At 43.7% G+C, this 27,871-nt stretch overlaps 7 non-coding genes and 1 pseudogene across 7 annotated transcripts; all 8 read left to right on the forward strand.

Moving 5' to 3' along the window:
• Positions 1-2,833: 2,833 nt before the first annotated feature.
• Positions 2,834-27,871, forward strand: part of LOC137315730 (zinc finger protein 585A-like) — a 92,106-nt pseudogene continuing 67,068 nt past the window's right edge.
• trnal-uaa (transfer RNA leucine (anticodon UAA)) lies at positions 8,873-8,955 on the forward strand. Its single transcript has one exon. It is a non-coding gene; the product is annotated as a tRNA-Leu (tRNA).
• On the forward strand, positions 9,619-9,700 carry trnas-aga (transfer RNA serine (anticodon AGA)). The gene has a single exon. It is a non-coding gene; the product is annotated as a tRNA-Ser (tRNA).
• On the forward strand, positions 11,899-11,982 carry trnal-uaa (transfer RNA leucine (anticodon UAA)). Its single transcript has one exon. It is a non-coding gene; the product is annotated as a tRNA-Leu (tRNA).
• trnas-aga (transfer RNA serine (anticodon AGA)) lies at positions 12,656-12,737 on the forward strand. The gene has a single exon. It is a non-coding gene; the product is annotated as a tRNA-Ser (tRNA).
• trnal-uaa (transfer RNA leucine (anticodon UAA)) lies at positions 14,904-14,987 on the forward strand. The gene has a single exon. It is a non-coding gene; the product is annotated as a tRNA-Leu (tRNA).
• trnas-aga (transfer RNA serine (anticodon AGA)) lies at positions 15,660-15,741 on the forward strand. Its single transcript has one exon. It is a non-coding gene; the product is annotated as a tRNA-Ser (tRNA).
• trnas-aga (transfer RNA serine (anticodon AGA)) lies at positions 18,662-18,743 on the forward strand. Its single transcript has one exon. It is a non-coding gene; the product is annotated as a tRNA-Ser (tRNA).

The raw sequence follows: 27,871 nt of genomic DNA on the forward strand, positions 1-27,871 counted from the left end.
GGCGATCGAGACAAAAGAAGTGAAGCAAAGAGAACTGGAGACACAGAAAGAATCAGTGCAGGAGAGCGACAGACAGCAAAAGAGACAAAGTGAGACAACAAAAGAAAGAGGCGGATATTTTCTGGTCTACAAATGGACAATGTAATTCAATAAAACGGAATTTGTACACTGTCCTTTATATTAACACATCTCAAAACACTTTACACAATGAATTAATTCTGAACTGCGGAGACAGCTATGTAAATAAATATGTTTATGAATATAATTACAATATATGTATCCGAACAGAAGAAATTGATGTTTTTATGTTGATAAAAAGCGTCCAATTGTACTGTTACTTTTTCTTCATTTGTATAAAAGATAATGTTGGACTAATGTGCAAGAATTCATGATGCATTTAAACAGTCTGCGTACAACGAAATTAAAGTTGATTGTGAATTCATAAAAAAGAAAGAGATGGAGAAAGTGAAGAGAGAAATAATGAAAAGGAGAGACAGAACAGAGAGAGTGAAAGGCAGAGCGAAAGAGAGAGAAAGAGTTGAAAAGGGGGTGAAAAGGCAAAAGAGACAGAGATAGAGAGAGAGTGGGGAGAGAACGAGCGAGAGGGACAGCGAGGCAAATGGAAAGAAGAGATAAAGATGGAAGACAGAAACATAGAGATACAAAGAGAGAAGCAAAGGGTGACAGAGAAAAAATATAGAAATGGAACAGTGATACAGAGATAGAAATTAAAAGAGGGTGAAGTAACAAGACAGAAAAATGCCAGAAAGAAGACTGAGAAAGATAAATATATTGACAGAGAGACAGAAACAGTGAAAGACAGACAGATAAAAAAAAACAGCAAGGTAGACACAGGAATGTGATCAACACACAGAGAGCACGAAATAATCATAAAACAACTCATTGTAATCAGCTTGGAGTGGGTGAGTGCAGAAGCAGAACAGCAGCAGATGAAGCAGGCGAGCCAGTTAATGTCTGTTCTGGGGGAACAGGTTTTAGGTTTAATTTTGACAGTTGTAAAGATGATGCCTGGAGGCTGCACAATAAAGTCACTCAGTCTTGTGTAACTGACCCTGCCCTTTATTTACAGCAGGAGTTTTATCAGCTGCTCTGTACAGTGTGTAACTTTCCCAGTGACCTGTTGTATTCTGTATTAAATCAGCCTGTACTCTTACCCCTTCTGTTGTGTTAGTAAACTGGACAGGGTCCCACAGCACTGCAACAAAAAGCAAAATATTCTAAATCTGAAAGAACAAAGGTTATCGTTTCGGGCGTGGAGAATCTTCTTCATCAAAATTCTTCCAATCAGAAAAATAGACGTGGGCAATCTACACGTATATACATTAAAAAAACAATATTTAAGTATGCAAAAAGCACAAATCAAGAGAGGAATCATGGGTAGAGGGGTGTATCAGATTATCTCAGTAAAATGACACCATGCAGAATGAGAAAGATAGAAAGTATTGCATGTTTATAGCGCCTTTCCCAGTGTCACGTTGTCCCAAAGCGCTTTACAATTAATGAAATACTTTTAACTGTACTCACGGTTGTAATGCAGGCAGCCAATTTGAGCACAGCAAGCTCCCATAAACAGCAATGAAGAACATGATGAGATAATCTGTTTAGATGTTGGTTGAGTGATAAATATTGGCCAGGACATCGGGGAGAACTCCACTGCTCTTCTTCGAATAGTACCATGGGATCTTTTACATCCACCTGTGAGGTCCTCAGTTTAACGACTCATCCTAAAGACGGCATCTCCAACAGTGCAGCGCTCCCTCAGTAATGCACTGGAGTGTCAGCCGTGATTTTCTGCTCAAATCCCTGGAGTGTAAACTGTGCCCAGGCAAGGACCATATTTTACCAATCAATACTTGAAACTTAAGCGTCCAGCAATCAGGCATCAGCTCATGTAACCTGAACTCCAGGTTACAACAATTCTCTCAAAATGATTGCTGATTTTATTTTCATCCGCCATTTGTGCAGTGTCCATAAAATAAGGTAAACGGAATAAAATGAAAACAAAAAAGATTCTTCATGATAACATGAATCAATACCAGCAGTGGTAATATAGGGAATGGCATCAAACAGGGAATGAGAGATGCATGTAACAAGGGTACTGTAGTAATCATGGGTGACTTTAATCTACATCTTGACTTGGCCAAACCAAATTGGTAATAATACTGTGGAGGATGAATTCCTGGAGCGAGTCTGAGATGGTTTTTTAGACCAGTACGTTGAGGAGACAACTCGGGAACAGGCTATCCCTAATTGGATATTGTGCAATGAGAAGGGGTTAATTAATGATCTTGTTTGCGTGGTCCTTTTGGAAAGAATGGCCATAACATGATAGAATTCTTCATTTAGATGGAAAGTGAAATAGTCCAATCGAAACTAGGGTCCTAAATCTAAACAAAGGAAACTACGAAGAATGAGGAATGAGTTGGCTGTGATAGATTGGGGATTACCATGATGGTGGAGAGGCAATGGTTAACATTTAAGGAATGAATGCATGAACTGCATCAATTATACATTCCTTTCTGGCGCAAAAACACAAAAGGAAAAGCGGCCCAACCATGGCTAACAAAAGAAATTAAGCATAAATTTAGATCCAAAGAGGAGTCATATAAAGTTGCCAGAAAATGTAGCAAGACTGAGGATTGGGATCAGTTTATAATTCAGCAAAAAAGATTAAAAGGGGAAAATAGAGCATGAGAGTAAACTTGCAAGGAACATAAAAGCAAACTGTTAAAGCTTCTGCAAGTATGTAAAAAGAAAAAGATTACTGAAGACAAATGTAGGTGCCTTACAGTCAGAAACGGGAGAATTTATAATGGGGAACAAGGAAATGGCAGAGCAATTAAACAAATACTTTGGTTCTGTCTTCACGGAAGAGGACACAAACAACTTCCCAGATATGCTCGGGAACCAAGGGTCGAGTGAGAAGTAGGTGTTAAAGGAAATTAGTGTTTGTAAAGGAATAGTGCTGGAGAAATTAATGGGACTGAAAGCCGATAAATCCCCACGGCCTGATAATCTGCATCCCAGAGTATTAAAATAGTTCGCTATGGAAATAGTGGATGCATTGGTTGTCATCTTCAAAAATTGTATAGTTTTTGGAGAAATGCCTGCAGATTGGAGGGTGGCAAATGTAACCACACTATTTAGAAAAGGGGGGAGAGAGAAAACAGGGAACTACAGACCGGTTAGCCTAACATCAGTAGTGGTTAAAATGCTCGAGTCTATTGTAAAGGATGTGATAACAGGACACTTCGAAAATATCAATGGGATTCGACAAAGTCAACATGGATTTATGAAAGGGAAATCTTGTTTGACAAACCTACTGGAGGTTTTTGAGGGTGTAACTGGTAGGATAGATAAGTGGGAACCAGTGGATGTGGTGCATTATGATTTTCAGAAGGCCTTTGAGAAACTCCCACATAAGAGGTTCGTGAACAAACTTAAATCACATGGGATTGGGGTGAATATACTGGCATGGATTGAAAATTGGTTAACAGACAGGAAACAGAGAGTAGGAATAAATGGGTCTTTTTCGGGGATGCAGGTGGTAACTAGTGGGGTACCGCGGGGATCCGTTCTTTGGTCCCCTGATTTGGATGAGGCAACCAAATGTAATATTTCCAAGTTTGCTGATGATACAAAACTAGGTGGGATGGTGATTTGTGACGATGATGCAAAGAGGCTTCAAGGCGATTTAGACAAGTTGATTGAGTGGGCAAATACATGGCAGATGCAGAATAACGTGGATAAATGTGAAGTTATCCACTTCGGATGGAAAAACAGAAAGGCAGAGTATTATTTAAATTGTGATAGATTGGGAAACGTTGATGTAGAAAAGGACCTGGGTGTCCTTGTACACCAATCACTGAAAGCAAGCATGCAGGTGCAGCGAGCAGTTAGGAAGGCAAATGGTATGTTGGCCTTCATTGCAAGTGGATTTGAGTACAGGAGAAAAGATGTCTCACTGCAGTTTTCAGGGCCTTGGTGAGACCACACCTGTTTGTGTGCAGTTTTGGCCTCCTTACCGAAGAAAGGATACACTTGGCATGGAGGGAGTGCAGCGAAGTTTCACCAGATTGATTCTTGGGATAGCAGCACTGTCGTATGAGGAGATATTCGGTCGACTAAGCCTGTATTCACCAGAGTTTAGAAGAAAAAGAGGGGATCTCATTGAAACGTATAAAGCCCTGACAGGGCTAGACAGGCTGGATGCAAGGAGGATGTTTCCCCTGGCTGGGGAGTCCAGAACGAGGGGTCACAGGCTATGAAACGGAGCAGGACATTTAGGACTGAGATGAGGAGAAATTTCTTCATTCAGAGGGTGGTGAACCAATGGAATTCTCTACCCAGAAGGCTGTGGAGTCCATGTCACTGAAAATATTTAAGAAGGACATTGATAGATTTCTAGACACAGAAGGCATGAAGGGGTATGGGGAGAGAGCGGGAATATGGTATTGAGATAAAGAATCAGCCATGATCATATTGAATGGCGGAGCAGGCTCGAAGGGCCGAATGGTCTACTCCTGCTCCTATTTTCTTTGTTTCTATGTTTCGATGTAAAAAGGAAGAGAGTAGCAAAAGTAAACATTGGTCCCTTGCAGGCTGAGACAGGAGAAATTATAATAGGTAATCAGGAAGTAGCAGATACGTTAAACAAATATTTTTTTCCTCTGTTTTCACAGTGGAAGACAAAAAAAGCACAACAAAAATAATGGGGAACCAGGGGGTAAATGAGAGGAAGGAACTTAATACAATTAATATCACTGGAGAAAAAGTACTGGACAAACTAATGGGACTAAAAGCCAACAAATCCCCTGAACCTGATGGCCAACATCCGTGAGTTCGAAAAGAGGTGGCTGCAGAGATAGTGGATGCATCGGTTATGATCTTCCCAAATTCTCTAGATTCTGGAATGGTACCAGTAGATTGGAATGCAGCAAATGTTATCCCGCTATTCAAGAAGGGAGGGGGAGAAAAAACAAGGAACGACAGGCCAATTAGCCTGACCTCTTGCCGTCGGGAATATGCTGGAATCCATTATTAAGGAAGTGGTAACAGGGCACTTCGAACATCATAATATGATTCGGCAGAGTCAACATGGTTTTATGAAAGGGAAATCGTGTTTGACAAATTTATTCGAGTTTTTTGAGGATGCAACTAGCAGGATAGATAAAGGTGAACATGGATGTCGTACATTTGGATTTTCAAAAGACATTCGATAAGATGCCACATCAAAGGTTGTTGCACAATGTAAGGGTTCATGGAGTTGGGATAATCCATCAGCACGGATAGAGGATTGGTTAACGGACAGAAAATAGAGTACGGATAAATGGGTCATTTTCAGGTTGGCAGGCTGTAACTAGTGGGGTGCCGCAAGGATCGGAGCTTGGGCCTCAGCTATTTACAATCTATATCAATGGCTTAGATGAACAGACCGAGTGTAATGCATCCAAGTTTGCTGATGATACAAAGCTCGGTGGGAAAGTAAGCTGTGAGGAGGACACAAAGAGTCTGCAAAGGGATATAGACAGGCTAAGTGAATGGGTAAGAAGGTGCCAGGTGGAGTATGATGTGGGGAAATGTGAGGTTTCACAATTCGGTATGAAAAATAGAAAAGCAGAATATTTTTATATGTTGAGAAATTAGTAAAATTTGGTGTTTTGGGAGAATTGGGTGTCCTCGCACAAGAAACACAAAAAGTGATTATGTAGGTGCAGCAAGCAATGAGGAAGGCAAACGGCATGTTGGCGTTTATTGCAAGGGGGTTGGAGTACAACAGTAAGGAAGTCTTACTACAGTTGTACAGGGCATTGGTGAGACCTCACCTGGAGTATTGCGCAGAGTTTTGGTCTCCTTATCTAAGGAAGGATATATTTGCCTTTGAGGCGGTGCAACGAAGGTTCACTAGATTAATTCCTGGGGTGAGAGGTTTGTCCTATGAAGAGAGGTTGAGTAGAATGGGACTATACTTTCTGGAGTTTGGAAGAATGAGAGGTGATTTCATTGGAACATATAAGATTATGAGGGTACTTGACAGGGTACATGCCGAGAGGCTGATTTCTCTGGCTGGAGAGTCGAGAACTCGGGGGCATAGTCTCAGGGTAAGGGGTCGGCCATTCAAGACTGAGATGAGGAGGAATTTCTTCACGCAGAGGGTTGTGAATCTTAGGAATTCTCAACCCCAGAGGGCTGTGGATGCTGAGTCATTCAACATATTCAAGACTGAGATCGATAATTTTTTCGACTCTCGGGAATCAAGGGATATGTGGATCGGGCGGGAAGTGGAGTTGAGGTCGAAGATCAGCCATGATCTTATTGAATGGCGGTGCAGGTTCGAGGGGCCGAGTGGCCTACTCCTGCTCCTATTTTATGTTCTTATGCTCTTATATTGCTCAATGCTTTATTTAAAAAAATTAAAGAAGTGATTTGATTCCCAAACAGAATTAAAACGATGGGATTCTTATCATTCTCCAGTGATTTGAACCGGCCATTCCATATCCAGACCCAGTGCTACCATGAGGCTATCAATGTCTGTTCATAGATTTCCAAGTGTCTTATATATAATTCGTGTTGGAGAGAATGTTCCTGTCACGTTTTCAACATTGGAATCTGTGTATTCAGAGAGAAAAATCCACGCGGAAGACCAGGATTCAATTCCCTGACAGGGAGGTTACACTTTTGCTGCCTTTAATAGATTCACTTTCATTTCTCTTGTAATTTACCTGCAATATTGGATGCGGAAAATACACTGAAAGACAAACTCGGACCATCCGGCTTTCCACAATTTAATTTCACTGATATTCCAGCGATTTTAAAAGCTGCTCTCTGCCTCACCCTTCACCTCGATATCAGAACCAACAGTTCATCTGTTTTTTGGTGGTATTGTTTGAGGAAAGATTATCGTCCAGGTTTCCAGCCATGCGCACAGCAAGGTCCCACAAACCGCAATGACAAAGTAACAGGTACATAATGCAGATGGGAAACGAGTGGAACTGAGCAGTATGAAAGTGTAACGGGATTAAATTAAAGAGCTGCCTGGAATGGGGTTCACCCGGTTGTGAACCAATTGGATCTTAAGTCTTTGACCACTCGGCCTGGTGCTTAATGATACTTTATGTATCTTTCCACGGGCCACTGGTGAAAGAAGATGAACGACCACTTTTCCATCTCTTTGTTGGATCATGTCCAGAGTCAAGTTATGTGAGGAACGCGGGAGAGAGTGTGGGAGAGAAAGAAAGAGACAGAGACCCCTTCAGAAAAACGGAGAAAATGTGTGGCGCGCGCACATACCAACACACACACACAAACAGACAGAAACACATCGGGTGACTCAAACACACAGAGAGAGACAGACTATCGGTCATTTGGCACATTCTTTGTTCTATTTCTGTCGTCGATTTCGTGAAATCTTGCAGATCAATTCCAACGAGCATAAAACTCGAAGTGTTCAAAGCCGTGCATTTTTAATTCACTGAAGAATGAGAAGTTTGCTGCATGTTAAACCGCTGATAATGGCATCCGCAGTCGGCGGGATCGGTACCTTCGCGGAAAGATCCCAATGGATTTCTGATCCATCGCTTTAACCACTCGGGGATACTCAGCACCATCTCAACACATCGACAAGCATGGAGGCGTGGGGTTAAAATATTAGACTAAAAATCCAACGGGTTTATACCCGCGTGGGTTCGAAACCCATTTCTGATAACTGTTATTTCCGTTACATTTTGATACTGCTCATTGAAAGTCTTGTTCCATCTGCCTCATGCACCTGTTACTCTGTCATTGCTGTTTGTGGGGCCTTGCTGGTCGCAAATTTCCAAACCTGGACGATAATGAACACCACCAAAAAGCAGATGAACTGAACATCCTTTTCATTGCTGTATGTGAGATCTTTCTGGTGAATCTCCTCTGCGCCCTTTCCGATGTCTTTCTCTCTCTGTCTCTTCCTGTCCTTCACCACGACACCAACGAAGAACTGGCACAGGACGAACAGTGAAGATTTTGAAGGCAGCAAAAGTTCCACTTTCGGTCGGGGAATTGAACCGCGGGTGCCCGAGTTACAGGCGAGGATACTCACCACAATACTAACGAGGAGCTGGTGTAATCTGGTGATGGACACTCACCACAGATGGCGTTGGACACCCTTCAAATTTCAGTGAATCTATTTTGAACATTTATTTGATGACAATTTGCGAAACTTCCTTCTTCAACTAACACCACCAAAACGCAGATTAACTGGCCATTCATTTCATTGTTGAATGTGGGATATTTCTCGCAAACCTCCTCTGCGCCCTCATCAGTGCCTCTCTCACTCTCCGTCTCTCTTCCTGTGTCTCGCTCTCTGTTTCTCTTTCTTTCTGTTTCTCTCTCTCTCTCTGTTTCGAGCGGATGAATTTGCCCGGGTCTGCAAACAGCTCGATTCTGCGGATTCATAACTTGCTCATTATTAGTGTTCTGAAATCGAGGTGAAGAGTGAGACAGAGAGCAGGTTTTAAAATCGCTGGAATATCAGTGAAATTAAATTGTAGAAAGTCGGATGGTCCGAGTTCGACTTTCAGTGTATTTTCCACATCAAATATTGGAGATAAATGAAAGTGAAGCTTTTAAAGGCAGAAACACCGGGACTTCGACATTGGAGAATTGAACCCTGATCAACCGCGTGACAGATGGGGATATTCAGCACGACACCAACGAGGAACGAGCGTGAGCAGTTGATGGACATTCCCAACAGATGGCGTCAGACACGCTTCAAATTTCATTGAATCCATTCCAACCATTTATTTGATGACAAAGAAAAGCGTAGAAGAAGTGACACTCAAGTACATTACACATAGAGCAAAACTGTGAAATGACCAGGATGGCCGAGTGGTTAAGGCGTTGGATTTAAGATCCAATGGGTTTATACCCGCGTTGGTTCGAACCACACTCCTGGTAGATGTTCCATTTTGATAGTGATCATTGACTCTCTTTTGCAATTTGCATCACAGAATCATGGAAAGGTGACAGCACGGAAGGAGGCCTTTTGGCCCATCGTGTCCGTGCCGGCTCGATGCAAGACCAATCCAGCTGGTCCCACTACCCGCCCTATCCCACTTGCAATGCACTTTTTTTTCCGTTCAAGTACTTATCCCTTTCCGTTTTGAAAGCCATCATTGAATCTGCCTCTGTCAGCCACTTCGGGATGCTGAATTAGACCGGGTCTCTTCACAACGCGACTCTGCTTTTCATTTCTTGCTCATTATTGTGGTTCTGACTTCGAGGTCACGCGGAGAGTGAGATTTAAAATCGCTGAAATATCAGTGAAATTATATTGTGGAAAGTGGGATTGTCCGATTTCGTTTATCAGTCCTTTTATCTCACGTCCAATGTTCGAGATAAATGATATCTTTAAAGGCAGAAGAAGTTAATCGTCCAGGTGTATTTGAAGCCAGGTCTACCATGTAATAGGTAGGGATACCCACCACGATACAAACGAGCAACGAGCGTGAACAACCGACCCCCTCACCGACGGTTGCGACCGACACCAGTTCTGCAGTTCGGTGTCGCAGAGCGCTGGAATATTACGATTTTAAGTGAGCAGCATTGTGCTTTTAGCAAGTAGTCGTGGCCGAGTGGTTAAGGCGATGGACTAGAAATCCATTGGGGTTTCCCCGCGCAGGTTCGAATCCTGCCGACTACGGTTTAGAGTTACCATTTTGTCATTTAATCTCTGCGTTTCAACCGATACGAGTGTGTGCAAAATGAAAATCCATTGTCAAGAAGTCGGAGCAGGACATTCGCGGACTCATAATACAATCTCGAATAGTCAACATGGTTTTATGAATGGGAAATCGTGTCTGACAATTTTATTAGAGTTATTTGAGGAAGTAGCGAGCAGGGTGGATAAAGGGGAACCAATGGATGCAGTATATTTGGATTTCCAAAAGGCATTCGATAAGGTGCCACATAAAAGGTGATATCCCTGCTGCTTGTTATTCTCCACGCTTGCACACACCCGTGCCTTCTGCCGCTTCCTGTCACTGCTTCTGACCTTTACCTCGCAGAGAATAACAGGCACAAGATAAGAGCTCATAGATTGGGGATTTGCTGACGAACAGAAAACAAAGAGTCGGGATTTAAGGTCATTTTCAAAATGGCAATCGTTAACTGACGGATGCCGCAGGGATCAGTGCTGGGGCCTCAACTATTTACAATATGCATCAATGACTTGGATGAAGGGACAGAGCGTATTGTGGCCAAATTTGCTGATGATACGAAAATAGGTGGAAAAGCAAGTTGCGAGGGTGACACAAAGTATCTACAAAGGGATATTGACAGATTAAGCGAATGGGCAAAAATTTGGCAAATGGAATATAAGGTGGGAAAAAGTGAATTCATCCACTTTGGCAGGAAAAATAAAAAAGCAAAATATTATTTCAATGGAGAAATACTACAAAATGCTGCAGTACTGAGGGATATGGGTGTCATCGTACATGAAACACAAAAAGTCACCATGCAGGTGCAGCAGGTAATCCAGATGGCGAACGAAATATTGGACTATTGAGAGAAAGAAGAAGAAAATATTGACCATTTCACGATTCAACCGGAGCCGTTTTCCTGGGAGTCGGTTTTGAAACAGGACACAGGCTCAATTTGTTCCAATCTGTTTCCTTCTTTGACCCTGTGATTCTCAAATCTGCGGGTATTGGACAGATGGAGCGAGAGAGACTGACACAGACTCAGACAGACCGAGAGAGTCTCTTTCTGTCCCAGTGTCTCTCTCTCTTTCTGAGTGTCTCTCTTTCCCACTCTTTTCTTCGCACCCCACATCACTTTATTCTGGATCTGAACAAACAGAGAGATGGGAATGTGAACAGTGAGTCTTCTTTCAACAGTGGCCCGTGGAAAGTGAAACAAACTGTCATCAAATAGGTCATTTCATTAAAAGTTAAAGCTGGAAACAGGTACGGACGGGGATCGAGCTCGCGCTTTTCTATTATAATGAGACCAACGCTTTTCCAATTGGCCACCGCACCCCACGAGTCAAAAACGGATGATAATGTTCTTCATCGGGTGAAGTCAGATCAACAGCTTTTAGCAACTGATTGCGACAATCGACTGATTGAGGAGCTTTGGATTTCGACTATTCCGCCTGAACTAATAATTTCATGACAGTTCATTTCACGGGCCATTGTGGAAAGATTCACAGAGAGAGAGATCGAAAGAGACAGAGAGAGAAAACGAGGGAGAGAGATGGAGACATGGGGAGAGAGAGATAGAGAGACCTTAACAGAGAGTTTTAAAATCGTTGGAGTGTCAGTGAGATTAAATTTTGGAAAGTGGGATGGTCCGAGTTAGTCTTTCAATGTTTTTTCCACATCAAATATTGGAAATAAATTCCTTTCTGTATGTCTCTCTCTCTCTATTTGGAGCGGCTGAATTAGCCCGGGTCTGCAAACAGCTCGATTCTGCGTATTCATAACTTGCACATTATTAGTGTTCTGAAATCGAGGTGAAGAGTGAGGCAGAGAGCAGGTTTTAAAATCGCTGGAATATCAGTGAAATTAAATTGTGGAAAGTCGGATGGTCCGAGTTTGACTTTCAGTGTATTTTCCACATCAAATAGTGGAGATCAATGAAAGTGAAGCTTTTAAAGGCAGAAACACCGGGACTTCGACATTGGAGAATTGAACCCTGATCAACCGCGTGACAGATGGGGATATTCAGCACAACACGACGGAGGAACTGGCGTGAACAGTTGATGGACACTCCCCACTGTTGGCGTTGGACACGCTTCAAATTTCATTTAATCCATTCCAACCATTTATTTGATGACAAACAAAACCGTAGAAGAAGTGACTCTCAAGCACATTACACATAAAGCAACATTATGAAAGGACTAGGATGGCCGAGTGGTTAAGGCGTTGGATTTAAGATCCGATGGTTTTATACCCGCGTGGGGTCCGAACCCCACTCCTGGTCGGTGCGGTTTGCGTTACATTTTGATACTGATCATTGACTCTCTTTTGCCATTTGCATCACAGAATCAGAGAAAGGTGACAGCACGGAAGGAGGCCTTTTGGCCCATCGTGTCCGTGCCGGCTTTATGCAAGACCAATCCAGCTAGTCCCACTCCTCCGCGCGATCCCTCTAGCACTGCAACCTTTTTCCTTTCAAGTACTTATCCCGTTCCGTTTTGAAAGCCATCATTGAATCTGCCTCCATCAGCCACTTCGGGATGCTGAATTAGCCCGGGTCTGTTCACAACGCGACTCTGCCTTTCATTTCTTGCTCATTATTGTGGTTCTGACATCGAGGTGACGCGGAGAGTGAGATTTAAAATCGCTGAAATATCAGTGAAATTATATTGTGGAAAGTGGGATTGTCCGAGTTCGTTTATCAGTCTTTTTTATCACACGTCCAATGTTCGAGATAAATGATATCTTTGAAGGCAGAAGAAGTTCACCGTCCAGGTGTATTTGAAGCCAGGTCTACCATGTAATAGGTCGGGATACCCACCACGATCCAAACGAGCAATGAGCGTGAACAACCGACCCCCTCACCGACGGTTGATACCCACACCAGTTCTGCGGCTCGGTGTCGCAGAGCGCTGGATTATTACGATTTTAAGTGAGCAGCATTGTGCTTTTAGCAAGTAGTCGTGGCCGAGTGGTTAAGGCGATGGACTAGAAATCCATTGGGGTTTCCCCGCGCAGGTTCGAATCCTGCCGACTACGGTTTAGAGTTATCATTTTATCCTTTTATCTCTGCGTTTCAACCGATACGAGTGTGTGCAAAATGAAAATTCATTGTCAAGAAGTCGGAGCAGGACATTCGCGGACTCATCATACAATCTAGAATCGTCAACATGGTTTTATGAATGGGAAATCCTGTCTGACAATTTTATTAGAGTTATTTGAGGAAGTAGCGATCAGGGTGGATAAAGGGGAACCAAGGGATGCAGTATATTTGGATTTCCAAAAGGCATTCGATAAGGTGCCACATAAAAGGTGATATCCCTGCTGCTTGTTATTCTCCACGCTTGCACACACCCGTGCCTTCTGCCGCTTCCTGCCACTGCTTCTGACCTTCACCACGCAGAGAATAACAGGCACAAGATAAGAGCTCATAGATTGGGGGTTTGCTCACTAACAGAAAACAAAGAGTTGTGATTAAAGGGTCATTTTCAAAATGGCAATCGGTAACTGATGGGTGCCGCAGGGCTCAGTGTTGGGGCCTCAAGTATTTACAATAGATGTCAATGACTTGGATGAATTGACAGAGTGCATTGTGGCCAAATTTGCTGATGATACGAAAATAGGTGGAAAAGCAAATTGCGAGGGTGACACAAAGTATCTACAAAGGGATATTGACAGTTTTAGCGAATGGGGAAAAATTTGGCAGATGGAATATAAGGTGGGAAAATGTGAATTCATCCACTTTGGCTGGAAAAATAAAAAAGCAAAATATTATTTCAATGGAGAAATACTACAAAATGCTGCAGTACAGAGGGATCTGGGTATCATCGTGCATGAAACACAAAAAGTCAAAATACAGGTGCAGCAGGTAATCCAGAAGGCAAACGGAATATTGAGAGAAAGACAGAGAAACCATTGACCATTTTACGATTCAACCGGAGCCGTTTTCCTCGGAGTCGGTTTTGAAACAGGACACAGGCTCAATGTGTTCCAATCTGTTTCCTTCTTTGACCCTGTGATTTTCAAATCTGCGGGGATTGGACAGAAGGAGCGAGAGAGAGTGACACAGACTCAGACAGACCGAGAGAGTCTCTTTCTGAGTGTCTCTCTTGATCATTCTTTTCCTCGCACCCCACATCACTTTATTCTGGATCTCAACGAACAGAGAGATGAAAATGTGAACAGTGAGTCTTCTTTCAACAGTGGCCCGTGGAAATTGAAACAAACTGTCATCAAATTGATCATTTCATTAATATTTGAAGCTGAAAACAGGTACGGACGCGGATCGAACCCGCGCGGTTTTGTTTAGCAAACCGACACTTTGCCACTTGGTCACCGCACCCCTCGATCGATAATGGGATAATAATGTTCTTCATCGGGTGAAGTCAGATCAACAGCTTTTTGCAACTGATTGTGACAATCGACTGATTGAGGAGCAATGGATTTCGACTTTTCCGCCTGAAGGAATAATTTCATGACAGTTCATTTCACGGGCCATTGTGGAAAGATTCACAGAGAGAGAGATGGAAAGAGACAGAGAGAGAAAACGAGGGAGAGAGATGGAGACATGGGGAGAGAGAGATAGAGAGACCTTAATAGAGAGTTTTAAAATCGTTGGAGTATCAGTGAGATTAAATTTTGGAAAGTGGGATGGTCCGAGTTAGTCTTTCAATGTTTTTTCCACATCAAATATTCGAATATAAATTCCTTTCTGTATGTCTCTCTCTCTCTATTTAGAGCGGCTGAATTAGCCCGGGTCTGCAAACAGCTCGATTCTGCGGATTCATAACTTGCACATTATTAGTGTTCTGAAATCGAGGTGAAGAGTGAGGCAGAGAGCAGGTTTTAAAATCGCTGGAATATCAGTGAAATTAAATTGTGGAAAGTCGGATGGTCCGAGTTTGACTTTCAGTGTATTTTCCACATCAAATAGTGGAGATAAATGAAAGTGAAGCTTTTAAAGGCAGAAACACCGGGACTTCGACATTGGAGAATTGAACGCTGATCAACCGCGTGACAAATGGGGATATTCAGCTCAACACGAACGAGGAACTGGCGTGAGCAGTTGATGGACACTCCCCACAGATGGCGTTGGACACGCTTCAAATTTCATTTAATCCATTCCAACCATTTATTTGATGACAAACAAAACCGTAGAAGAAGTGACTCTCAAGCACATTACACATCGAGCAACATTATGAAAGGACCAGGATGGCCGAGTGGTTAAGGCGTTGGATTTAAGATCCGATGGTTTTATACCCGCGTGGGGTCCGAACCCCACTCCTGGTCGGTGCGGTTTGCGTTACATTTTGATACTGATCATTGACTCTCTTTTGCCATTTGCATCACAGAATCAGAGAAAGGTGACAGCACGGAAGGAGGCCTTTTGGCCCATCGTGTCCGTGCCGGCTTTATGCAAGACCAATCCAGCTAGTCCCACTCCCCCGCGCTATCCCTCTAGCACTGCAACCTTTTTCCTTTCAAGTACTTATCCCGTTCCGTTTTGAAAGCCATCATTGAATCTGCCTCCATCAGCCACTCGGGATGCTGAATTAGCCCGGGTCTCTTCACAACGCGACTCTGCCTTTCATTTCTTGCTCATTATTGTGGTTCTGACATCGAGGTGACGCGGAGAGTGAGATTTAAAATCGCTGAAATAACAGTGAAATTATATTGTGGAAAGTGGGATTGTCCGAGTTCGTTTATCAGTCCTTTTTATCACACGTCCAATGTTCGAGATAAATGATATCTTTGAAGGTAGAAGAAGTTCACCGTCCAGGTGTATTTGAAGCCAGGTCGACCATGTAATAGGTAGGGATACCCATCACGATCCAAACGAGCAACGAGCGTGAACAACCGACCCCCTCACCGACGGTTGATACCCACACCAGTTCTGCGGCTCGGTGTCGCAGAGCGCTGGATTATTACGATTTTAAGTGAGCAGCGTTGTGCTTTTAGCAAGTAGTCGTGGCCGAGTGGTTAAGGCGATGGACTAGAAATCCATTGGGGTTTCCCCGCGCAGGTTCGAATCCTGCCGACTACGGTTTAGAGTTATCATTTTATCCTTTTATCTCTGCGTTTCAACCGATACGAGTGTGTGCAAAATGAAAATTCATTGTCAAGAAGTCGGAGCAGGACATTCGCGGACTCATCATACAATTAGAATCGTCAACATGGTTTTATGAATGGGAAATCGTGTCTGACAATTTTATTAGAGTTATTTGAGGAAGTAGCGATCAGGGTGGATAAAGGGGAACCAATGGATGCAGTATATTTGGATTTCCAAAAGGCATTCGATAAGGTGCCACATAAAAGGTGATATCCCTGCTGCTTGTTATTCTCCACGCTTACACACACCCGTGCCTTCTGCCGCTTCCTGCCACTGCTTCTGACCTTTACCACGCAGAGAATAACAGGCACAAGATAAGAGCTCATAGATTGGGGGTTTGCTCACTAACAGAAAACAAAGAGTTGGGATTAAAGGGTCATTTTCAAAATGGCAATCGGTAACTGATGGGTGCCGCAGGGCTCAGTGTTGGGGCCTCAACTATTTACAATAGATGTCAATGACTTGGATGAAGGGACAGAGTGTATTGTGGCCAAATTTGCTGATGATACGAAAATAGGTGGAAAAGCAAGTTGCGAGGGTGACACACAGTATCTACAAAGGGATATTGACAGTTTTAGCGAATGGGCAAAAATTTGGCAGATGGAATATAAGGTGGGAAAATATGAATTCATCCACTTTGGCTGGAAAAATAAAAAAGCAAAATATTATTTCAATGGAGAAATACTACAAAATGCTGCAGTACAGAGGGATCTGGGTATCATCGTACATGAAACACAAAAATTCAAAATACAGGTGCAGCATGTAATCCAGAAGGCAAACGGAATATTGAGAGAAAGACAGAGAAACCATTGACCATTTTACGATTCAACCGGAGCCGTTTTCCTCGGAGTCGGTTTTGAAACAGGACACAGGGACAATGTGTTCCAATCTGTTTCCTTCTTTGACCCTGTGATTTTCAAATCTGCGGGGATTGGACAGATGGAGGGAGAGAGAGTGACACAGACTCAGACAGACCGAGAGAATCTCTTTCTGAGTGTCTCTCTTGATCATTCTTTTCCTCGCACCCCACATCACTTCATTCTGGATCTCAACGAACAGAGAGATGAAAATGTGAACAGTGAGTCTTCTTTCAACAGTGGCCCGTGGAAAGTGAAACAAACTGTCATCAAATTGATCATTTCATTAATATTTGAAGCTGAAAACAGGTACGGACGCGGATCGAACCCGCGCGGTTTTGATCAGCAAACCGACGCTTCGTCACTTGGCCACCGCACCCCTCGATGGGTAATGGGATAATAATGCTCTTCATCGGCTGAAGTCAGATCAACAGCTTTCAGCAACTGATTGCGACAATCTACTGATTGAGGAGCAATGGATTTCGACTTTTCCGCCTGAAGTCATAATTTCATGACAGTTCATTTCACGGGCCATTGTGGAAAGATTCACAGAGAGAGAGATAGAAAGAGACAGAGAGAGAAAACGAGGGAGAGAGATGGAGACATGGGGAGAGAGAGATAGAGAGACCTTAATAGAGAGTTTTAAAATCGTTGGAGTATCAGTGAGATTAAATTTTGGAAAGTGGGATGGTCCGAGTTAGTCTTTCAATGTTTTTTCCACATCAAATATTCGAATATAAATTTATTTCTGTATGTCTCTCTCTCTCTATTTGGAGCGACGAAATTAGCCCGGGTCTGCAAACAGCTCGATTCTGCGTATTCATAACTTGCACATTATTAGTGTTCTGAAATCGAGGCGAAGAGTGAGGCAGAGAGCAGGTTTTAAAATCGCTGGAATATCAGTGAAATTAAATTGTGGAAAGTCGGATGGTCCGAGTTCGACATTCAGTGTATTTTCCACATCAAATAGTGGAGATAAATGAAAGTGAAGCTTTTAAAGGCAGAAACACCGGGACTTCGACATTGGAGAATTGAACGCTGATCAACCGCGTGACAGATGGGGATATTCAGCACAACACGAACGAGGAACTGGCGTGAGCAGTTGATGGACACTCCCCACAGATGGCGTTTGACACGCTTCAAATTTCATTGAATCCATTCCAACCATTTATTTGATGACAAAGGAAAGCGTAGAAGAAGTGACACTCAAGTACATTACACATAGAGCAAGATTGTAAAAGGACCAGGATGGCCGAGTGGATAAGGCGTTAGATTTAAAATCCCATGGGTTTCTACCCGCGTGGATTCGAGCCCCACTTGTGGTTGATGCTGTTTCCGTTATATTTTGATACTGATCATTGACTCTCTTTTGCCATTTGAATCACAGAATCAGAGAAAGGTGACAGCACGGAAGGAGGCCTTTTGGCCCATCGTGTCCGTGCCGGCTCCATGCAAGACCAATCCAGCTGGTCCCACGACCCCGCCCTATCCCCCGAGCACTGCAATTTTTTTTCCTTTCAAGTACTTATCCCGTTCCGTTTTGAAAGCCATCATTGAATCTGCCTCCATCAGCCACTTCGGGATGCTGAATTAGCCCGGGTCTGTTCACAACGCGACTCTGCCTTTCATTTCTTGCTCATTATTGTGGTTCTGACATCGAGGTGACGCGGAGAGTGAGATTTAAAATCGCTGAAATATCAGTGAAATTAGATTGTGGAAAGTGGGATTGTCCGAGTTCGTTTATCAGTGTTTTTTCACACGTCCAATTTTGGAGATAAATGAAAACTTTAAATGTCGTAGAAGTTCATCGTCCAGGTGTATTTTAAGCCAGGTCGACCATGTAATAGGTCGGGATACCCACCACTATACAAACGAGTAACTTGCGTGAACAATCGACCCCCTGACCGACGGCTGACACCGACACCAGTTCTGCTGTTCTGTGTCGCAGAGCGCTGGATTATTGCGATTTTAAGTGAGCAGCATTGTACTTTTAGCAAGTAGTCGTGGCCGAGTGGTTAAGGCGATGGACTAGAAATCCATTGGGGTCTCCCCGCGCAAGTTCGAATCCTGCCGACTACGGTCCAGAGTTTTCTTTTCCGACCTTTCATCTCTGCGTTTCAACCGATCCGAGTGTGTGTCAAATGAAAATGTTCGAATCCATTATTAAGAAGTAGGAGCAGGACATTCGCGGACTCATGATACAATCTAGAATAGTCAACATGGTTTTATGAATGGGAAATCGTGTCTGAAAATTTTATTGGAGTTCTTTGAGGAAGTAACGATCAGGGTGGATAAAGGGGAACCAATGGATGCAGTATATTTGGAGTTCCAAAAGGCATTCGAAAACGTGCCATATAAAAGGTGGTATCCCTGCTGCTTGTTATTCTCCACGCTTGCACCCACCCGTGCCTTCTGCCGCTTCCTGCCACTGCTTCTGACCTTTACCTCGCAGAGAATAACAGTCACAAGATAAGAGTTCATGGAACATAAGAACATCAGAAATTGGAGCAGGAGTAGGCCAATCGGCCCCTCGAGCCTGCTCCGCCATTCAATAAGATCATGGCTGATCTGATCCCAACCACAAATCTAAAGAACACAAGAAGTCGGAGCAGGACCCGGCCACATAGCCCCTGGGCCCTCTCCGCCACCCACAGGGCATTGACCGATCCGAACTCAGCTTCATGTCCAATTTCCTGCCCGCTCCCCATAACCCCTAATTCCCTTTACTTCTAGGAAACTGTCTATTTCTGTTTTAAATTTATCTAATGATGTAGCTTCCACAGCTTCCTGGGGCAGCAAATTCCACAGACCTACCACTCTCTGAGTGAAGAAGTTTCTCCTCATCTCAGTTTTGAAAGAGCAGCCCCTTATTCTAAGATTATGCCCCCTAGTTCTAGTTTCACCCATCTTTGGGAACATCCTTACTGCATCCACCCGATCAAGACCCTTCACAATCTTATATGTTTCAATAAGATCGCCTCTCATTCTTCTGAACTCCAATGAGTAGAGTCCCAATCTACTCAACCTCTCCTCATATGTCCGCCCCCTCATCCCCGGGATTAACCGAGTGAACCTTCTTTGTACTGCCTCGAGAGCAAGTATGTATTTTCTTAAGTATGGAGACCAAAACTGTATGCAGTATTCCAGGTGCGGTCTCACCAATACCTTATATAACTGCAGCAATACCTCCTTGTTTTTATATTCTATCCCCCTAGCAATAAAAGCCAACATTCCGTTGGCTTTCTTGATCACCTGCTGCACCTGCATACCAACTTTTTGATTTTCTTGCACTAGGACCCCCAGATCCCTTTGTACTGCAGTACTTTCCAGTCTCTCGCCATTAAGAAAATAACTTGCTCTCTGATTTTTCCTGCCAAAGTGCATAACCTCACATTTTCCAATATTATATTGCATCTGCCAAATCTCCGCCCACTCACCCAGCCTGTCTATATCCCCTTGCAGGTTTTTTATGTCCTCCTCACTCTCTACTTTCCCTCCCATCTTTGTATCATCTGCAAATTTTGATATGTTGCACTCGGTCCCCTCCTCCAAATCGTTAATATAGATTGTAAAGAGTTGGGGACCCAGCACCGACCCCTGTGGAACACCACTGGTAACTGGTTGCCAGTCCGAGAATGAACCATTTATCCCAACTCTCTGCTTCCTGTTCGATAACCAATCCTCCACCCATGCCAGAATATTACCCCCAATCCCCTGATTTTTTATCTTAAGTAACAATCTTTTATGTGGCACCTTGTCGAATGCCTTCTGGAAGTCTAAATACACTATGTCCACTGGTTCCCCTTTATCCACCCTATACGTTATATCCTCGAAGAACTCAAGCAAATTTGTCAGACATGACTTCCCCTTCATAAAGCCATGCTGACTTTGTCCTATTAAATTATGCTTATCTAAATGTTCCGTTACTGTCTCCTTAATAATAGACTCCAAAATTTTACCCACCACAGATGTTAAGCTAACTGGCCTATAATTTCCAGCCTTCTGCCTACTACCCTTTTTAAATAACGGTGTTACATTAGCAGTTTTCCAATCTGCCGGGACCTCTCCTGAGTCCAGGGAATTTTGGAAAACTATCACCAAAGCATCCACAATCCCTACTGCCACTTCCCTCAAGACCCTAGGATGGAAGCCATCAGGTCCAGGGGATTTATCCGCCTTGAGTCCCATTATTTTACTGAGTACCATCTCCTGAGTGATTTTAATCGTATTTAGCTCCTCCCCCCCGAGAGTCCCCTGTTTGTCCAGTGTTGGGATATTCTTAGTGTCCTCTACTGTAAAGACTGAAACAAAATATTTGTTCAGCATTTTTGCCATCTCCATGTTTCCCACCATTAATTTCCCGGTCTCATCCTCTAAGGGACCTATGTTTGCCTTAGCCACCCTTTTTCTTTTTATATAACTATAGAAACTCTTGCTATCTGTTTTTATATTTTTTGCTAATTTCTTTTCATAATCTAACTTCCCTTTCTTAATCAATCCTTTAGTTACTTTTTGCTGTCTTTTGAAGAATTCCCAATCTTCTATCCTCCCACTAAGTTTGGCTACCTTATATGTCCTTGTTTTTAGTCGGATACTATCCTTGATTTCTTTACTTAGCCACGGATGGCTGTCATTTCTTTTACACCCTTTTTTCCTCAGTGGAATATATTTATTTTGAAAGTTGTAAAATAACTCCCTAAATGAACACCACTGCTCATGTACCGTCTTACCCTTTAATCTATTTTCCCAGTCCACTTTAATCAATTCCGCTCTCATACCATCATAGTCTCCTTTATTCAAGCTCAGTACGCTTGTTTGAGAATCAACCTTCTCACCCTCTAATTGGATATGGAATTCAACCATGTTGTGGTCGCTCGTTCCAATGGGATCCTTAACTAGGACATTATTAATTAATCCTGACTCATTACACAGGACCAGGTCCAAGGTTGCCTGCCCCCTTGTAGGATCAGTTACATACTGCTCAAGAAATCCATCCCTGATGCATTCAATGAACTCGTCCTCAAGGCTGCTCTGCCCAATTTGATTTGTCCAGTTAATATGATAATTAAAATCCCCCATAATTATGGCTGTTCCCTTATTACATGCCCCGACTATCTCCTGATTAATACTTCTTCCATCAGAGTTGCGACTATTAGGAGGCCTATATACTACGCCCACTAATGTTTTTTTTTCCCTTATTATTCCTTATCTCCACCCAAACTGTTTCATTATCTTGATGCTTTGTCCCAATATCATTTCTCTGTATTACATCGATTGGGGATTTGCTAACTAACAGAAAACAAAGAGTCGGGATTAAAGGGTTATTTTCAAAATGGCAATCGGTAACTGATGGGTGCCGCAGGGATCAGTGCTGGGGCCTCAACTATTTACAATATATATCAATGACTTGCATGAAGGCACAGAGTGTATTGTTGCCAAATTTGCTGATGATACGAAAATAGGTGGAAAAGCAAGTTGCGAGGGTGACACAAAGGGATATTGACAGGTTAAGCGAATGGGCAAAACTTTGGCAGATGGAATATAAGGTGGGAAAATGTGAAGTCATCCACTTTGGAAGGAACAATAAAAAAGCAAAATATTATTTCAACGGAGAAATACTACAAAATGCTGCAGTACAGAGGGATCTGGGTGTCATCGTACATGAAACACAAAAAGTCACCATGCGGGTGCAGCAAGTAATCCAGAAGGCAAACGGAATATTGGACGATTGAGAGAAAGACAGAGAAACGGACACTCACACAGAAAAGCTGAGAAAAAATGAGACACACACACATTACACCCAGAGGCACGGTCGTTCTTGGTGACCGTCTGTTGCAGCGCGATGGATGGTTGCAATTTTAAGTGAGCAGAATTTAGCTGAGCTCTCGCAGACGTGGCCGAGTTGTTTCGGGCGATGGATAAAAAATTCAATGGGGTGTCCCCGTGCAGGTTCAGAGCTTTGTTTTCAGACCCTTCACGTCTGCGTTTCAACCGACATGTGTGTGTCTGTCTGTCAGTGTGTGTACCTGTGTGTTTGAGTATCTATCTGTGTATCAGTGTCTGCTGAGTCAGTGTGTGTGTATTGTGTCTGTCCGTGTGTGTCTCACTTATTCAACGCTTTTCAGAGTGTCTCTCTGTCACTCTTTCCCCCGCTCCCCACATCATTTCATTCTGGACTTTGACTAACAAAGAGATGGAATATGTGAAAGACAAGCCTTCTTTCAACACATTGTCAGCTCGTTGCCAAGACTGATGCCCACTGAGCGACGGCTGATAACTATACCAGTCATGCGGCTCTGCGTCAATTGTTTGTCCGATTACGCTGGTGTGAAGCGCCTTGGGGCGTTTTGCTGCGTTAAAGACTCGATATCAATGCAAATTTTTGTTGTGGGCAATTGTGATAGCATCAAACTGAGAGAGTTGAGGGGAGAGCTGCACCGCCACCACTGGAGACGATTGGTATTGCAGGCATCTCCTGTTTTGTGAGTTTCACCGGCCTCCCGCTTCTCAGACCCCTTGATAACCTTGCCCGGTTCCCGGTTTGGGAACCTCTGCTCTGCTCAGCTCTCTGGTGGGGTGGGGCTTGAAACCACACTCTTCAGACTCAAAGGCCAGAGTGGAGCAGATTAGAGAGATCTGAGATTCGCTGGAATATCAGTGCAATTAATTTCGGGAAGGTGGGAACATTTTATCAATAGATTTTCTGCATCCAATATTGCAGATAAATGGCCGGAAACATAAAAGTGAGACTTTTAATGCCACAATTGAACCTCGGTCTTCCGCGTGCTCCCACTAACGGAGAACTGATGCACGAAGTGAATGTCCTTTCACCACAGGTGGTCTGAGACATGTTTTATGTTCCAGTGTATCTTTTTAAACTATTTATTCGATGATAGTTTGTTTAACTTTCCACGGGTCTCTGTTGAAAGAGGTCTTACATTTCACAATTCCATCACTTTGTTGGTCAAGGTGCAAAGTAAAATGATGTGGGGAGCTGGGGACAAAATGACAGGGAGAAAGAAAGACTGTGAGACAATCAGAAAAGCGTGGAAGTGACCCTCAGGCACGTTGCACACAAACTTTCCACGGGCCTCTGTTGAAAGAAAACTTACCTTTCACATTTCCATCTCTTTGTTAGTCAAGGTCCAGAATAAAGTGATGTGTGGAGCGCGGGAAAGAGTGACAGAGAGCGAGAAAGGCAGAGAAACGGAGTCCCACTCAGAAAAGCTTGGTAAAAGTGAGACAAACATACACATTACACACACAGGCCTAGTGAACCTTGGTGCCCGTGTGTTGCAGAGCGATGGGTCGTTGCCATTTTAAGTGAGCAGGTTTTAGTTGAGGTTAAGTCGTTGTGCTGAAGGCAATGGACCAGAAATCTATTGGGGCCTCCCCGCAGCTTCGAATCCTGCCGACAACGGTTCACAGCTTTCTTTTCAAACCTTCCATATCTGCGTTTCAACATACACGTGTGTGTCTGTCTGTCAGTGTGTGTAACTGTATGTGTGATTATCTATCTGTGTATCAGTGTCGGTTTGTACATGGCTGCGTGTGTGTAATGTGTCTGTGCGTGTGTGTCTCACAGCTGAGTGCAGTGGATACAACAAAAGCTACGGGCCCCGACAACATCCCGGCTCTCGTGCTGAAGGCTTGTGCTCCAGAACTAGCGGCGCCTCCAGCCAAACTGTTCCATTACAGGTACAACACTGGCATCTACCCGACAATGTGGAAAATTGCCCAGGTATGTCCTGTCCATAAAAAGCAGGACACAACCAATCCGGCCAATTACCGCCCAATCTGTCTGCTCTCAAACATCAACAAAGTGATGGAAGGTGTCGTCGACAGTGCTATCAAGCGGCACCTGCTCACCAATGCTCAGTTTGGGTTACGCCAGGACCACTCGGCTCCAGACCTCATTACAGGCTTTGTCCAAACATGGACAAAAGAGCTGAATTCCAGAGGTGGGGTGAGAGTGACTGCCCTTGACATCAAGGCAGCATTTGACCGAGTGTAGCACCAAGGAGCCCTCGTAAAATTGAAGTCAATGGGAAACCTGGTGAAAATTCTCCAGTGGCTGAAGACATACCGAACACAAAGGAAGATGGTTAGTGGTTGCCAAAGGCCAATCATCTCAGCCCCAGGACACTGCTGCAGAAGTTCCTCAGGTCCATCCACCACCCTAAACATTCACTCCCTCCACCACCGGCGCACAGTGGCTGCAGTGTGTACCATCTACAGGATGCACTGCAGCAACTCGCCAAGGCATCTTCGACAGCACCTCTCAAACCCGCGACCTCTACCACCCAGAAGGACAAGGGCAGCAGGCGCATGGGAACAACACCACCTGCACGTTCCCCTCCAAGTCACACACTATCCCGACTTGGAAATATATCGCCGTTCCTTCATCGTAGCTGGGTCAAAATCCTGGAACTCCCTTCCTAACAGCACTGTGGGGGAACCTTCACCACACGGACTTCAGCGGTTCAAGAAGGCGGCTCACCACCACCTTCTCGAGGGCAATTAGTGAGGGCAATAAATGCTGGTCTCTCCAGCGACGCCCACATCCCATGAACGAATAAAATAATACAACGCGACTGTTTCTTTCATTTCTTGCTCATTATTGTGGTTCTGTCATCAAGGCGACGCAGAGAGGAAGGTTTAAAATCGCTGGAATGTCAGTGAAATTATATTGTGGAAAGTGTGATTGTCCGAGTTAGTTTATCAGTGTTTTTTTACGCATCCAATGTTGAAGATAAATTGCAAGAGAAATGAAAGTGAAGCTTTTAAATGCAATAAGATTTGATATATTTCGTCGGGGAATTAAGCCCCGGTCTCTTGCATAACAGGCGGGGATATTCACCACGATACTGACGAGGAACTGCCGTGGGCTAATTCAGGACACTCACCACAGATGGCGTCATACACGCTTCAGGTTTCAGTGAATCTATTTTAACCATTTATTTGATGAAAATTTGCTTAACTTTCCACGGGGCACTGTTGAAAGAAGACTTACCTTTCACATTTCCATATCTTTGTTCATCAAGGTCCAGAATAAAGTGATGTGGGGAGCGCGGGAGAGAGTGACAGAGCGAAGAAAGGCAGAGGAACGGAGACTCACTCAGAAAAACTTCGAAAAAGTGAGACACACAAATACAGGTACATTACACACACAGGCATCCTGATTCTTAATGCTCGTCTGTTCCAGACCGATGGATCTTTGTAATTTTAATGTAAACAGCATTTAGAACAGGTCAAGTTGTCGTCCCGAAATCCATTGGATTCTCCCCGCGTATGTTCGAATCCTGCCGACTACGGTTCAGAGCTTTCTTTTCAAACCTTTCATCTCTCCGTTTCAATCTGCACGAGTGTGTGGGTGTCTGCTTGTGTGTGTCTCACTTTTACAACGCAATTCAGAGTGTTTCTCTGTCTTTTCAAAGGAGTTAAAGTTGGGCCTCCCCGGTCTCCCGCTGGACAGACGGGACTAACAAGGAACTGCCGTGAGTCGGTCAAGGACAATCACCACGGATGGCGTTCGATGAGCTCCAATTTTCAGTGACTCTATTTCAACCATTTAGTTCATTACAATTCGCTTAACTTCGTGGTGCTCCCGAGCCACTCTTGGTGATGAACATGGATGTTCCCCACCCAGAGTGCCCCTGCTCCCGTCAGTGATTCCTCTAAGTGCTGCTCAACATGGAGGAGGACTGATTCATCAGCTGAAGGAGGGCGGTAGGTGGTAATCAGCAGGAGGTTTCCTTGCCCATGTTTGACCTGATGCCATGAGATTTCATGTGGTCCGGAGTCAATGCTGAGGACTCCCTCCTGACTGCATATCACTATACCGATACCTCTGGTGGGTCTGTCCTGTCGGTGGGAGTGGACATACCCAGGGATGGTGATGGAAGAGTCTGGGACGTTGGCCGAAAGGTATGATTCTGTGAGTATGGCTATGTCAGGCTATTGCTTGGGACAGCGCTCCCAATTTTGTTACAAGTCCCAAGATGTTTGTGAGGAGGACTTTGCATTGTCGACTGGGCTTGGTTTGCCTTTGTTGTGTCCGGTGCCTCGTAGTCCGTGATAGCCTTTCAGTGTATTTTCCGCATCAAATATTAGAGATACATTGCAAGAGAAATGAACGTGAAACTTTTGAATGCAGCGAAAGTGCAACCTCCCCGTTGGAGAATTGAACCCCCGGTCACTTGCGTGATAAGCGGTGATACTCACCAGTACACTAACGAAGAACTGGTGTGGGTCAGTAAAGGACACTCACCACAGATGGCGTTAAACATGCTTCAAATATCAGTGAATCTATTTTAACCATTTGTTTGATGACCTTTCATCTCTGCGGTTCAATCTACACGTGTGTCTGTCTGTCAGTGAGTGTACCTGTGTGTGTGTGTGTGTGTGTGTGTGTGTGTTCGTATCTGTCTATGTATCAGTGTCTGCGTGTGTGCATGGCTGTGTATGTGTGTGTCTAAAATGAAAATGTTAGAATCCATTATTAAGGAAATTATCCTTCCTCCCTCAACTAACAAAACCAAAACGCAGATTAACTGACCATCCATTTCATTGTTGTATGTGGGATCTTTCTGGTAAACCTCCACTTGGAGATATATTGCAAGAGGAATGAAAGTGAAGCTTTTAAAGGCAATAAAAATGTAATCTCCCGGTCGGGAAATTGAACCCTGGTTTCCACGGGCCACTGTTGAAAGAAGACTGACCTTTCACATTTCCATCTCTCTGTTCGTCAAGGTTCAGAATAACGTGATGTGGGGAGAGCGGGAGGGAGTGACAGAGAGAGAAAGACAGAGAAAGAGAGACCCACTCAGAAAAACTTAGAAAAAGTGAGACACACACACATACACACACACACATTTAGACACATTACACACGCAGGCATATGTATATATATATATATATATATACACATACACACAGGCACATTACACACGCAGGCACACATACAAATATAAACATTTTTAGACTCGAATTTTTGGAGCAAAACCAGACGAAAGTTCAAGTTTATTGGAAAGCTTTGCGCACAAGGGGAGAGTGGGAAACTTCCTCAAGCTCGCACCTCACTCTCAAAGGAACATCAGCACTAAACATACACACAGGCACATTACACACACCGGCATTTATATGTACACATGCACTCAGGCACATTACACAAAGAGGCATAATCGTTAAATCTCTCTCTCTCTCTC

Source organism: Heptranchias perlo, unplaced genomic scaffold (genome assembly GCF_035084215.1).
Source record: "Heptranchias perlo isolate sHepPer1 unplaced genomic scaffold, sHepPer1.hap1 HAP1_SCAFFOLD_56, whole genome shotgun sequence".
Taxonomy (NCBI): Eukaryota; Metazoa; Chordata; class Chondrichthyes; order Hexanchiformes; family Hexanchidae; genus Heptranchias; species Heptranchias perlo.